The following is a 15,541-nucleotide window of genomic DNA, read 5'->3' on the forward strand; positions in this document are numbered from 1 at the left end:
TTAAACAATGGAAATAATTGCTTCATGTTGACATTTTCAAATGTTCCAGTCACGCTGCGGTCAATTAGAGGCAGGACAATATCTACGTATAGTATTTTTTACGTGCGCTTGATTGTAAAATTACAAAACCATGACTAAAAAACTTTAAGTTTGGTTTCTAGGCTTATAGATTAATTAATTAAATGTCAGGGCAATTATTTGAGTTACCCTATCTCCACCTGTCATGTATCTGCTGCCACACGATGTTTATGCAGTCAAAGCCAGGGCAGTTATTATGAAAACTTAGTCATACATAATCTAACATAACGTAATAATATAACGTAACTTAGACTAAATGAGCTAGGCTAACATAATCCAGCATGAACTGACACTTTGTTCGTGGAAGTCAGTACTGAGATAGATAATTCTAATAATTGGAAACAGCTGATGACTAACCTACATACATAGATACAGTGTTAAGGTTATAAGAGAATTTAAATACACTGTTTAAAATTAAATTTAGAACGCATACAATGTTTATAATAAAAAATATATATTATTATCAACTGAAGATTATAGTGTATTTGTTATATTATATGTCCTATTTTTTTTAAATATTTAAGAATAAAATTATAAATAAATTTCCCTAAAAGATTGAATACATTTTCTTTTCTCTAATTAACCTTTCATATCTCCATACTTATTTTGCGGGCGTATACCGGGTTGTAACGAAAGTAAATCGCCTTACGCCTAGAAGCAAACTCCAACACATTCGTACGTGTGCATTTTAGTTTGCGTTGTTTGTATTTTAATGTAATACCTATATCAAGCCATCATGTCAAGTAAAAACATTTTTAAGTCTAACTGTAAATTACCTTTCAACGATGCTACAAGAGCAGTCTACGTGCTGTAGGGCGTGTTGTAACGAAAGTAAAACGCCTTTCGCCTAGAAGCAAACTCCAACACATTAGTACGTGTGCATTTTAATTTGCGTTATTAATATTAAAATTTAATATATCTAGCCTTCATGTCAAGTAAAAACATTTTTAAGTCTAATTCTAAATTATTTTACAACGATGCTACAATATCAGTCTACGTTAGTTACTATAGGGTTAGCATGACAACAGGCGTAAGAGGTAAACCTAGACAGGGAAATGTCACGACCTTGTGCTCGCCCTGTAAACTAAGGTGAAAACGTGATAGGATGAAGAAAATAACAAATTGATACATAGTAATATGTGGGTACTTAATTGCTGTGCGATATTGTAATGGTCAATTAAAAACGGCTATTGTTTCCCAAGAATAGCATCGCCTAAAGGCCCCAAAGTGCAAGTTGAAAAAAATTACATAACATAATAATTATTTTAATATTACGTAAATGATAATAAAATTCCGCATTAATTATTATTTAACTTGTTTTTCTTTAATAGATCACGTTTGATATCGTTAAGAAATTAATATGAAATTAAACATACCTAATTAGGGAATCCAATCCCGGGATCCCGAGCTATTTTCGACACCTATGAATCCCGGGATTGATAAACATAATCCCGGGATTTCGGGTTTGATTTTTTTTATCAATTTGTATGGAAATAAAATAAAAGCGAAAATATAACGGAAATAATACTTTTAATAAAAAATAACTACATTAGAAATAAACTGAGTTTGAATGAAGTTTGATTTATACCCATGTGTAGGTAGCCGATTCATTTTATTTTTTCACATAAATTATTAAAAATGAGAAGGATTGGAAAAAAACAATGCTTCGCACTTTTAACAAAGTAATTCCACCATGATATCATACGTTTTACGGCAATTTCATATTTGGCTGACTAATTAGATTTATGAAGCGGAAAGGCCATAAGTACGCCATGATTATTTGCTTTACTATTTTAAATCTCGCTAATCCATTCATTATGTCTTTACTATCAGAAACAGCAATCTCATATTAAATTCACATTATTATTTATATTACAATATTATTTACTCCATTAAACTTGTGTATTTCCAAGATTGAACGTATACAATATTAACAATAAATTTCTTAAATAGAATGAATTATACTAGATTTATTTTTGATCGATTTTATCAGTGTTATTTGTAAATATAAAAATTTTATATAAACAATGGAAAAAAAATGCCAATCCCGGGACCAGTCTTGGGATCCCGGGATTGTCAAATTGTAATCCCAAAATCCCGGGATCAGAATTTTGGCTCGGGATTGGATTCCCTATACCTAATGTCTTTAATTTTCCATTACGGAAGCAATGAAAGGAATCATAATACATTACCACGATGATATAGTGTGATATGATATACTTAAAATGTTCACATGAAAAATGCCTTCCTTTGAACTATATTAGCTACAGTAAAAAGAATCAATATACCAGGGCTAAATTTGAACTACAACCTTATCCCAATAGTGAGTAAGGGAATAATATTAGTATTCCTGTCAGCACATAGTATATCATCGCACTGGCGCATGTACCAACGTAACCATTATTATTTACCTTTCGCGGTGTACACACAAATCATCAACACAGTCTCAACTTAATCTAAACTCAGAAAAACAAAAAAAAATGCTTAGCGAATCTCACACACACGCGATGTATTCCATAGTTAAAATGTCAATATCGACTCAACTGTTAAAACACTGTTTAAACTTCATTAAACAAAAAATATTCAGAGAAAGGGCAATCAAACCGGCGCTTAGAAAAAAAAATCGGTGAGTGTACTTATGTACGTGCGTTATAAGTTTTTGGCGTAACAAAACAAAAACAAAACTTGTGATATCCTAAATTCTTCGACCACCTCTAAATTATCTTGTTAAATTACACACTCAACAAAAAGGGCCGCTTATTGGAGCGCCGTTGGTTTATTTCTATACACTTAAACTTATATTACTAAATTATATAATTATTTCTCGTTGTTTTTATTTTTAAAGTAACAACTGTCACTCTTACGTTTAATCGTTTGTTTGCGTAAGGAATTGCAAATAGCCGACAATATTAAATTCGTTGCCTTGAACGGAACAATTCTACTATAAAACTTGCGTTTGTATACAGCTGACTAATTCGCAGCTAACTTCATACTGTCGGGTACTTTCGTAACGGTGTAGGCGCGCAGCTCTCAATTTCAGTCTCTACCAAACGCCCCAAAATAAGTATAACTCATAGACTATAGATACATCGTATAACTTCAAAAATAAGAAGAAAATGAACGTATTAACAGATGCATCTGTCATTTATTATGCTGGAGTCTTCACAATGGCCCAAATCAAGCAAATGTTGACGCGTTTAGGGACGTAAAGGTCCGTGTCACCAAGTTTGAGGCCCTCCACGACAGAAAATAAAATAAAAACCACAAATTCTTACTACCAACGTAACTAGTAAAATGTATATAATAATTATTCATCTAAACACTAAATAGCTACGTGGGTTCTAATCTACACTAAATTTGGTAGGTATTAATTTCTTTGTAAATGCCGTGACATTTTTAATTGACATTTGATATAGCAAGTGTGTTATTCAGAGCAAGAAGTATTGTATTTTTGACATTTAGATTCGTTTTATATAAAGGAACTTTTAATGAAGAATTTTTCCCAACTATTGACCATTAATATCAATGTTTAAAAACGTAATGTAGGTACCATAATTTACGTGTATTAAAAAAACCATTAGGTAGGTACTTAAATAATTTTATTACGTATAACACTTTTAATATAGTGTTTCAGAACTGTTACATTTTTAAGGTTCTGATTGAAATTTTTGAATATAAGTCACAAAACGTATGTATTCTATAAATCGACTATCTTCTTTTATGAGATCAGCGATCATCAAGAGTCCATGAATGATGTGATGTGAATAGTTAGTCCAGTTTAACACGATTTGGGATAATTGTTATTTCTTGGTGGAAAGATATGATATTAAAAAAATACAAAAAAAAATAATAAATAGTTATTATATTTTCAGCTTCAGTACCTATTTCCACAATTTTGTAAAATTGGTACCGACTAAATATAAAATTTCCAAAAAAACTAAGTGTTTGTTATTTCGCAAATCTGGCCCAAGGCCAACTCGATATCATTCATCATAATCATATTATGCATTATCCCAATACTGACAGAACCCGCTGCTCTTCTCAGAGTCGACGGCACGCGATCACACTAACTTGGTGGTCACTCATCAATTCAATGAAAATCGTTAAATTCGGTGTTAGAACGGACACGAAATGCTATCTATGCCTTACTACGTGTTGTAAATTAGTACGTATACTAATTATTTTAATTACTTGCTAAGTATCCGCACAAAACGTGTGTGTTATTAATTTATAAATGAAACGCTGCTTTCAGTGGCAGTGGCGAAGGGTGGAGGTATGCTGTTAAGATCCGCCATAAATAGTGCACACTAAACTTTGACAGTCATACGTATTTTTGTTTTCATAGAAATAAGATTGCAATTTACAGATGGTGTTGGTTAGTTTTTAAAATTCAATTAAACCCTGCGAAACCAACCCATAATAGATAATAGTCGAGAAAATACTCGTCTATCCATAAAATATTTAAAATTATGCAATCAAATCATACATAATTTTGGATATTTTATAGATAGAAAAATATTTTTTTATCTATTGTTTGGTTTGGGCAGGGCTTAATGAATTTAAAAAAATGAATCAACAATATGTAATATGCATTCTTAATCCAACGAAAACAAATAAGATATGAATGAAAAAGTGTCTACAATTTTGTCGTATCGCCTAAAATATACGAAAACTATTATGGTTTGGTAGACAAGGTTTAATTGATAAACTGGCCAACACCTGTAAATAGTAGTCTTAGTTTATTAAAAACAACTTTACCGACGACTAACAAAGTTCAATGTGCACTATTTATGGCGAATCTTAACAGCCTACCTCCACCCTTCGCTACTGCTAAGTGGTAATTGAAACAAAACATTTATGAAAATTTTATTGAAATAATATTTTTGATATATACAATGAAAATACCGATACCTACCAATACCAATATTATCTCAAAATACAGGTAAATAGGTAATTACATTCGATAGTTCAAGGGCAAATAACGCTTCAGTGCAAAGCACACAAGTAAATGTTTTGTGTAAACAATGCCAGTTCGACTGCAAAATGTGCAAACAATCTATTTTCACACCGAAATCGTTTTCAACTAAAAAATATACAATCAACAGGTCGCATCGAAAAGATCTTAGAAAATAGTAATTATTTACTATTCATCCTCTGGCAATGATTTTGTTGTTGAATATCTGTGATTGTAGAAAAAAAACATCCCACGAAATTTTAACAGCGGTAAATCGTTCAAGTGGAAAATTTATGTATCAATTTTAAATCAATTTTTTTATTGGGCCCCATCATGGTAAGTTTATTAGGGCATTATGCGTTGTATATTCAAGTAATATTATATTTATATTTTCTTCAAAACTGCAACAATAAGCGCAATTTAATTGAATAATTTTAAACTATTATTTTGTTGGTAAATTGAAAACTCGTGTTCCTTCGCCAACACAATTTTTGTTGTCGTCAGTTCGTCATTTTATCTGCCAATGCAATAAACGTCCTCCAAATTCTCAACAAGGGTTTTGCTATCATTTGTTCACTGTCATGGAAAGTTCACAATTATCATCCAAGCATATTATTAATGCGCGCTGAAAAAATATTGCGAATTTGTTTTTTCATAACTATATACATGGTAAGTTTATTTAGTGTAAGGGTTTTTTTCCTGCTCAAAATAAAATTGTAAGTATTTAATGTAATTATTTTAAATATACGACCAATGATCATAACTGTATTGTAATTGGATATTAAGACAGCGAATTATTATATTATTACTTTTACAGTATATTCAATATTAGAATTAGAAATAAAGAAAATATAGGTAAAATGCATATCAAAATAATCGTTTGCTAATAGGAAAGGCCTGAGTATCAGAGCCAATGCCTATGCATCTACACTTCTACACATATTCGTATATTATATATTGGTATTGAGTATTTATTTTATCATAGGACATGATCGATTTATTTTCAATGTTTACTCAGTGGTAATTCATAGCAATTTATAAAATGGGCCATCACTATTCATCACAATATATAAATAATGTTTCTACGACACGTATTTTGATCACACGGTAAGCATTCAACGTCATACAACATTGAAGTCTTCAAGATGTTTATAGATAGATGTATACTCAAAAATCTATAGGGTGACTAATAATTATTGACGTCCTTCAACGAATATAAAAGACTTCGAGGCATCAAAATGAGCAAATCTCGATTCGATTCGGAGACATTATCGTATAATAACATTTTATTACAGCAATATCCATCTTATCATCAAGAAAGATCAATGGTAAACGTAGCAGTGTAAAGCCTCAATTACATTGAGCTTCTTTACGAGCTGTTTATTGGCGAATTTAAAAGCGGGCGATTCAGCTACTGCGATTTGATGATTACACACAAAACTTTCCATTCACTGAGAAGCCACAAGCCAGCGTCTATTTTTACAGAACGTAGTTCGTTTTTTTACCGGGAGGTTGGTACTGCGCTCTACTGCGCAGACGCAGTAGGCCCACACGCTGGCGTGTAGCGTGTAAAGTTGACCGGCTTTCAACTTTTCTCGGTAGAGTGTTTACAACCTGCTTATTAGCTTATTCGATGATAACACTGGGCGACTTTACAGGCAGATTGTAAATTCGCCAATAAACAGCTCGTAAAGAAGCTCAATGTAATTGAGCTTCTTAAAACACCGCAAACTCTGTAGTTAGTAATCACTTGTCCACCGTGTGGCACCATGGGTACGGCCATTCGCAGTGTTATTGGTATTGATTGGGAGACCTATGCCTTCAATGGATCCTATCGTACATGGGTATTGAGGCCAATGAAAGGGTGGATGATCTGTCAAAAGAAGTTGGCCAATCAGGGGTGCCATATCACATTGCAAACCAGAAAACCTGGACTGCATTAAGGCCATAAAAAAATGTGCCAAAGCATGTGGATAGATTTTCACCACAGGACATCTCTAGAAAAGAAGAATTGGAGTGTCGATTCTACCATCCCCACGTTTGGTACCCTGGTTTATAGAGTCTCCTTCGAAGAGACATGAGTTTAAGCTGATACTGAGGCTAAGAACAGGACACACAATGGGTAAAAGATTTGATGTCCTCATGGGAAGGTGCGACTTGTAGCTCTGCGATGAATGTGATGTTTTGGAAGACATTGTACATATAGCAGTACAATGCACTAAGTATGAACGACACAGAGTACAGCTGCGAATTGCGGATATCTTTGAGAATGTCAACGAATTGAAAAGTGTCCTGGTGGTGGGTAAGACGGAAGAGCTTGGGAAAATCGTAAAGTTCTTTAACAGAATTGGAGTGAGGATCTGATTGGCGGATCCTCTTCTAGATGAGAAAAGGCGATATGACAACGAGTCGCAGTCAAAGCCTCGGTAAAATCATAAAAAAATGGTATTGATTGCTCGTATTGAAATATGTAGTCTAGCAAACCATACCAATTATACCATACCAACACATGTTCGTGTTGAGACCATAGAATGATTCCTGTAAGACGATAAAATGAAGATCACCCTGGCGGTAGTCGACTTCCGATTGGTGATGATACAATATAAATGCATATAGCAGAGATCGGGGTAAATATTGAACTTGAATTAATGAAGGCTCAATAATTTATATATAAATAATATTCTAAAAAAAATAGAATTTAATACATACTCGAAGCGAATTTAATTAGGTAGTTGTAGGGACAGATTTCTTAGTGTCGACAATTTATTTAAATTGAGTATAGATTGAATTGTATTTCAGAAGAAAGCGTATAACTGTGTCAAAGGCTGCAAAAGTTTCTATATTTCGGGCGATTAAAATGCTGCTGCTGTATTTGCAACAAGCTATCTTCACGGACGAGGATTTCCACTATCATGAGCTTGTAAACAAGGCAGGGACAGAAACGGTTGAACCCAGAAGACAGTGCCCAAATTTCTGTATCATAAAAAGTCCCATTTTTTAATTTTCTTTTATCAAAAATAAAATAACATCATTTCTCAAAACCCTGAAGTAAAATTAATGTGTATAATTATTACAAAGTGTAATTTTTTATTTCCTGCAGTTTGTTTTTCGTTTGAAATATTATCGTATAATATAATACATAAGTTATAGTACCTATATTATACTGTACTCTCCACACAAATGGATTCTTTAAGTTATTTTGAATAAAAATACTCTTTTTAAGTTTTAGAATATTGTACGCATAATTTAAGAAAAAAATCTAACTTACAACTCAAGAGGTTAAATAAATCTGTTGATGGTAGGTGATGCCTAAAAAAGTTTCCCTACCCCTGACATATTATGGTAATATATTTTAAGTACTGTTTTAATGATGCATATACATATATTATAATATTAATTTTATATCTTCACATACCTATTATAATTAAATAAAAGATTTTAATAACAACACCTGTGAAGAACATTTATTTAATAGATAACTATATTAATGTTATATTTTATCAATTACCATGACCAAAGAAGAATGAATTTCGTAATACCTAGAAACATAACATAAAACACATGGGTACTTACTATCTATTAATTGTACACTTAAATGTAAAGTTAATATTGTTGTTTTATTTAATAAAACGCAATTTTTATGTAGTACTTATTCCACTTTTAATCAAGAGATTAGGACCGGTTTCGTCCGCCTCAGAGGGACATTTTCAACTGAATACGAAATGTCCCTCTGAGGCGGACAAAACCGGTCCTAATCTCTTGATTAAAAGTGGAATAAGTACTACATAAAAATTGCGTTTTTTTAAATAAAAACAACAATACAATGCAGTTCCACCATGAATTGACAGTTAACAAAATAAAAGAAAATAAAGTTAATACCTATTAATAACAAGTTTTTACATGAAAAAATGATCTCTCTTCTCTCCAAAGTAGAATAGAGAGATGGATTGGAAGTTATAACAGACTTTTTTTTATTATGAATGATTGTTAGCCAATCGTCCAAATCATTAGATTGTTGATATGAATCAATCACACATAGGAAAAAAAGCACATGATTTTTTCCAGGCACAGGATTCGAAAATGCACCCGTTGCTTGAGAGACTCACTTCATACAGGTATTACTAAATACTTCGTGGGTGCATGCATACATAGGTACATGATTTCATTTTACAACTAACATTTTTGTAATACTTAGGTACGTGTAAAATAAACTAAAAAGTTGTTTAATATAAAATGTAAATAATTAATAGGTAATTGTATTTATTTAGGTAGTAGGTATCTACCTACTTATTAATATGTGAAAAATATTAGTAATTTAAGCTGTAAATCATTGTGATATTTAAACCATATGTACTCATTATTACAATATAGTACTTAATACTTTTTATTGGGTTATTGATTATGAATCGATTGTTGAATGAAGATGTATATAAGATTAAGGTAAGATTGACTTATATTCTTCATTAAATTCATTACATACCTACCTATGTTATTATATCGTCTATAATATAAAGGTTTTATTAATAAAACTCGATTTTATTTATTCCGGATTATAGTTATTTTTAGAGGGTAAACCTAACTTAAAGGTGCTAATAAATAAAACTGTCAATCAAACCGATCAATGACACCGATTTTAAAATCTGCAACACAAAAAATATCACTAAAACCTTGTAACAGAACAATGTTTAAAAAATCGATAAAAACAACAGAGATTTAAAACATACTTCCACACTGATAATTTTAGTATAAAATGAAATGTAATATTAACACTGCGCCATTTATTAAATTTAGTTCTGTCCCATTTACCGCGACATTAGCCACTAAACGCCAATTATTATTTTAACGAATTTTAAAAATAATTATTCCGATGACAGATTCGACTTGTATAACCTGCAACCGTTTCGATATTCACAATCATGGATGCCGAAATATCATCGTTATTACCAAATCGATTAAAGACACATTAGCGTACGGCTTAATTCACGTCAAGGTTTAACGAGTTATCACAATAAGAATGAGTTATGTATAATGGAAACCCGCCGATAATACTATGCCGCGCGGTTTAGACACATTTTAGTTCTGATTCCCGCAAACACCATAATAAAAACATTTATTTCGCGGGTTAGTGTTTGCTTCTAGCGGATCTTTACAGAACTAAAAAAATTCTAAAGAAAACTAGTCGTTTGCTATCGTCACATGAATATGATTCTCGGTAATATTGTGTACATTGTACGGTGACCTCTCTTAATTTATTTTTCATTGTGATGTACTTTAGATTTATTTAATTGAGACCCACTTTTGTTCTTTATTTGACTCATTGCAATTTACAATAATAGAAACGTTTTAGAATTCGAAAGTTGATTTATTTTATGTTTTTTTTGTGTGTTTATATGTTTTACGTATGTGGAGCATGCATCAACATTTTAACGAGTTCAGCAGAAATTTCTGCGTGGTTACGAATAAACATTATTATAATATTTTGAATAAGTTTTTCTCGTTTCATGTATGTTTCTTGCTTGCGTTAGAACAAGAAGAATAATTATAATAAGATTGGAATGAGAAAATGGTTATTTCAATGTTGCGATTGACACCACATTGTTATTTTAAAAGCTGGATTCGTTGTTTTTTGGTTATGCCTACAAAATATTGTTTGGAGAAATAGATTTTCAAATATTTGAATTTTTGTTTCTTGCAAATACGACTATTTGTCTGTACCTTTTGTAAGACAAATAGTCGTATGTACATCTTACTCATTTTTACATGGTTACTTGGGAATCTATACATTTCTACGTAGAAAGTTGTAAGTTGTAGAACGTACTATATACTACGCGTCACGCGGTACAATGGGATATTTTGAATACTTTGAATGAATTCAATTTAGTAATCGGGTTTTAATTTAAAGCTGGTGTTAATTTATCCTCATAATATTATTCACCACCTATGTTACACTTTTAATTCCATGAAATAATATTTTAAATCGTATAAACCAATAAATAAAATAGTAAATCAACGTTGTAAATTTTTCTGACGTTACTCAAAACATACCTAGTTGTAGTGTATTTTGTTCGACATACTAGGTCGAATGTTAACTAAAATATCATTATACACCTTGAATATTTTATAAATTAGAAGTTACGACAGTTAATATCTTCTAAATAAAATATAATTTTTACTTTTAATTTTAGCAAGATGTATATTCTTTAATTAAAGATATTTTACATTTAATATAAAGTTTATAGATACTTTAAACTTTTAAAGTAGTTAAATCACTCACGTTTTCATCAGTAGGTATGTGTAGTTTTCGTGGTTCTAGATATTCTTCTAAATATATTTGAAATATATCTTCTAAATAAATTGTTTTAACAGAATTAAAAAGTATATTTATACCGATTTTATATTTTTCTCAGATTTATTCTTTATATTTTCCAATAAATATGGTCACCGCAACTATCTGTCAAAGTTCATTGTATTTATTATGCCATAGCTAATTACATGAACGTGATTATAGAAGAATACAATATCTATATTATTTATTAATAATATTCTGTATGATCTAAATAAATATAAGTACTTATACACTGTAGTATAATATATTCATGTACATACATAATATTATTACATTTTATTGGTGATTGATTCAAATAATATTCTCGGTTTAGTTAGTCATGTTAGTGATTTGACCTAGTGGCAAAATTCGAAACTAATAAAAATCGCCGGAAACTTCCTTTACTGCCGCCACCTATCTCATTTTCTCTCAAGAAAACTGTTTTGTAAAATTTGTTATCGATACTAAATTCCAATAAAATAAACTACAGAAAACAATTTCTGTAGTTATAAAAGTATTAATATATTTTGAAAAAGTTTATTTCCGAAGTTTCAATATAGAAAATTTTGTAACGATGAAAAGCACTGCCATCTAACGATTATATTCAAAATATTTTTTCAACTTGGAAAATGGCGAAAATTCAAAATTAGAAGGGTAATATAAAATTAAGTACTTGAGTCTTTATCAGTCTGGGTTGATTAACTGCAAAATCAATACTACCCAAGACCCCTTCTAAGCAATATTTTCCTCTTCTTCTTTCTTCTTTGGCCATATCCGCCCCTTAATTGGAGCATATGGACACCACGCGGTGCCTCCAAGAATCCATGTCGATCGCCAGTCTTCCATCTTCGTTCCAGGTCAAACCAGCATCCCGTATCTCCACCGTATACACTCTGTAGATAGTATTTAGCGGCCTTCCAGGACGCCGGAATCCGGTCGGCTTGAAGAACAGGCAAGCTAGGTTGAGGTTCTCTTCTGGCATCCGCAGCACGTGGCCGAGCCAGGTCCAACATCGCCTCTTCACTTTCAGCATGATGAGAGACTGCTTGGTGCGTTCTCTTATCTCCTCGTTGCTCCTAAAGTCATACCACCCACCCAGTATTCGTCGCAAACATCTGTTTTCGAAGCTCAGTATACGGTTGCTCTGAGCCTTTGTAAGGTGCCATGATTCGCTACCGTAAAGCAGCACCATCAGAATGCAAGCGTCGAATAGGCGGCATTTGGTTTTGACCGAGTACAATCGTAAGTCCCAGACATTCCGCATCGAGTTGAATGTTGCTCCAGTCATTCCCATTCAGATAGCGAGCTCTTTCTGCAAAATGCTACCTCTCAACCTCTTACTATTTTTTCTTTTAATACAAATCCACTAGATTATTATAAAATTGTAATAATTCTTGGACCGAATACCACCAGACAATGCGATACTCCGTTCCTTATGCCACAAATGTCCCGATTTTCGTTTTTATGTTCGATTCTCCCTCACTCTGCAGCGTTGCTATAGAAGCGATCTACGCGTTGAAGATCGCATATGACGGGAAGCGTGACACAATATGGTGATGGACCGAAGAAAGTGGCGCGGCTTTGTACTTGACCTGTGCTCCGATGCTAGCAGTAGTAATCATTCTGGGAAAATGATTTGCCATAAAGTAAATTCTAAAAAAAAATAATAATAATTTGGAACGACGATACGTTTTCCGCGTATAATTATTTGAAGATTTTCGAGAAAAATGAATGAACAAGGAGAAAATGTCTGCCAACATTTTAGGAGGTCATTTCACTGCCAAGAGGAAGTGCTACACATATCTCTTTAAAATAAACGGTGACCGACATTATCTGACTTTCTTATAATATTTTTGTTTTAATTACTTTTTAATACCATACTAAAAATTAATGAAATTATTTATTTTTAAATATTTAAATTTATGTATCTATCTATATTCTATATGATTAATAATTTAACAACATATTATTTGATTAGAGTAAAGATAAAGGGAAAGCTTTACTTTAGTGGAAAAAATATAGAAACCATTACCTTATACATACATGTTTGTCTTGGATTATATGTAATGCATGAGAGAACACATTTGAAAATGTGTAAGAGAAAACGACACAAACCCGTATACAAAAATTTCTAAATTTGAAAAATCTGTGGAATCGTTTACTTTATTCGGATCGTGAAATAAAACAAAAGATTCTCTCATAATAGTTTGACAGATGCTTACAGTAAATCAACAACATGTTATCGAGTAATTGGGGGGTATCGAGAATTTAATGTTATCCAATATATTTAATGGTAATTAAATAGTGATAAGATGCTGTAACCTACTGTAAATTGTAGGCAGTTCAATCAAACAATGGAATTATTATGGATGAGTTAGACCCATCAGCTATGCGTCGCCGCTTGATAAATGGACGAGTTCAGCAATGGCATGCTCGACAAAGCTTGGACACAACAAAGACTCCGCTAGGCTGATGCAGCAGCTTACAGACAAATAATTAAGTCTAAAATACGGAAACAGTAAACATATGAGAGAGAACGACAAGGAAAAAACGTTTCAGAATGTTGACAGGTGGTACTACCATCTGCTAATATTTGCTAGTTGGTTAATGCAAATTATACAGACCTCAATATATAAAATATCATAATTTTGACTCTTGTTTAAGTTTATCCAATATTTCACCACACTCGAAAATTGTACCTCCTTACAGCCACACTCAGAGAGTAACCCACTTTCCTTGTTTTTGTATTCTTTGGATGGCATGGAAGCTCTGATGAAAGCTTAGCGATAAAAAAAATATATTATAATATACCTATTCATATTATGAAATTTGAATAAATTTAATATTAATCTCTGTTAAAACTCATTTAGTGCCAACACCACGACTGGCGCGTTTGGAGTAATTGGCCATTAGATATAATTAACGTGTTATTTAAATGTGGTAATTAAAATGTAATTAAAGGGTCGTAGAGGCCTGTTCGCTCTGGTTAGGATGAAAATGGTATTTTAATATTACATACTACATACTATTAATTGTATTGGTACCGTTATTATGATAGTATTTTGTACCAATTAGATACCGTCAAGAAACCAAAACCAATGAGGTATATTGTTTTTCGCTAAAACCATACATTTAGGACTAAAAGGTATTAAAATTGCCAGACTAAAAAATAGCACACATGAGATAGATATTCGCAATATAAACAAGATAGAGAGAAACCGACGATGCGAAAATATAGCTTCTTTCTTGTAGGTATTCTATATTTAAAATTGCCACCGTTTGGTCAGTGACCCAACATTCGTTTGTTTCTCTTTGACAGCGTTTTGTTCTAATGAAGTGTCTTTATACTGCACATGCACTTTTGTTATTTTGTCAACTTTATTTAGTGTTTTACTGCGTTTCTAAAAATAATGACAGCACAATGGTGGACGGCCATGCAAGCTCTATACATTTTGCGCAGATTCATATAACTTGTTTTAGAAACCCGCTGTTTTCTTATTTGAAATCAGACCGAGCGCCAGTTTTACTCTTGCACTAGTCGTCTTGAAGTTTGCAGTGTTTTGCTCGGTTTTATTTCGTTATGATAAGTGAAGTGTAGTTATCTAAAGGTTTGAAACAGTTTAATAACACATCCAGTATCTTATACAAGAATAAATAAGAATAAAAACTAGCGAAATGATATTTGTGGTGATTTTAATCTACTAGCAAAGTGTCATTACTCGTGAAAAATAACGTATATATATTTTTATTGTGGTATTTTGGATCAATTTTGTAGGTAAGTGTTAAACTATAATACTTAACTGTTGTTCGTTTTATTAACAAACAAATTCTAGTTTTTACTATCAGGTATTTTGGATAATACTATAATATTAACTCACAATACCAATTAAACGATCAGGACCGGTTCTAGCAAGTGCAAGGCTAAATTGGAATTATTTATTATTTATATTATGGTTTGCTTTAGGCTTGGTTTAATTGAATTTTAAAAACCGACCAATACCGTCAGCAATTTGTTTTATTAGTCCAATTAAAACAAATAAGTATGACTGACAAAGTTTTGTGTGCGCTACTTGCGTCGAATTTCCATAGCCTATCACCACCATTCGCAACTGGGCCATCTCATCTCCCATGATTTCATGAGCTAATTTTGAACGTCTCTTTTTAATATTGGTCCTCAATTACTT

At 32.0% G+C, this 15,541-nt stretch overlaps 1 protein-coding gene across 8 annotated transcripts in view; it reads right to left on the reverse strand.

Moving 5' to 3' along the window:
* Positions 1–10,113, reverse strand: part of plx (PTB_TBC1D1_like and TBC domain-containing protein plx) — a 79,125-nt gene extending 69,012 nt beyond the window's left edge. For 2 of the 8 annotated variants that reach the window (XM_085957138.1, XM_085957133.1), the window contains exon 1: positions 9,923–10,113. The gene's annotated coding sequence lies outside the window, so the exon portion shown is untranslated. Of the gene's footprint in view, positions 1–9,516 lie in introns of all 8 variants that reach the window. The other 6 variants (XM_085957135.1, XM_085957134.1, XM_085957131.1 and 3 more) reach the window with 6 other exon arrangements.
* Positions 10,114–15,541: the final 5,428 nt, after the last annotated feature.

The sequence above is a fragment of the Rhyacophila brunnea genome, unplaced genomic scaffold (genome assembly GCF_057557595.1).
Source record: "Rhyacophila brunnea isolate RB1 unplaced genomic scaffold, BYU_Rbru_1.0 scaffold_6, whole genome shotgun sequence".
Taxonomy (NCBI): domain Eukaryota; kingdom Metazoa; phylum Arthropoda; class Insecta; order Trichoptera; family Rhyacophilidae; genus Rhyacophila; species Rhyacophila brunnea.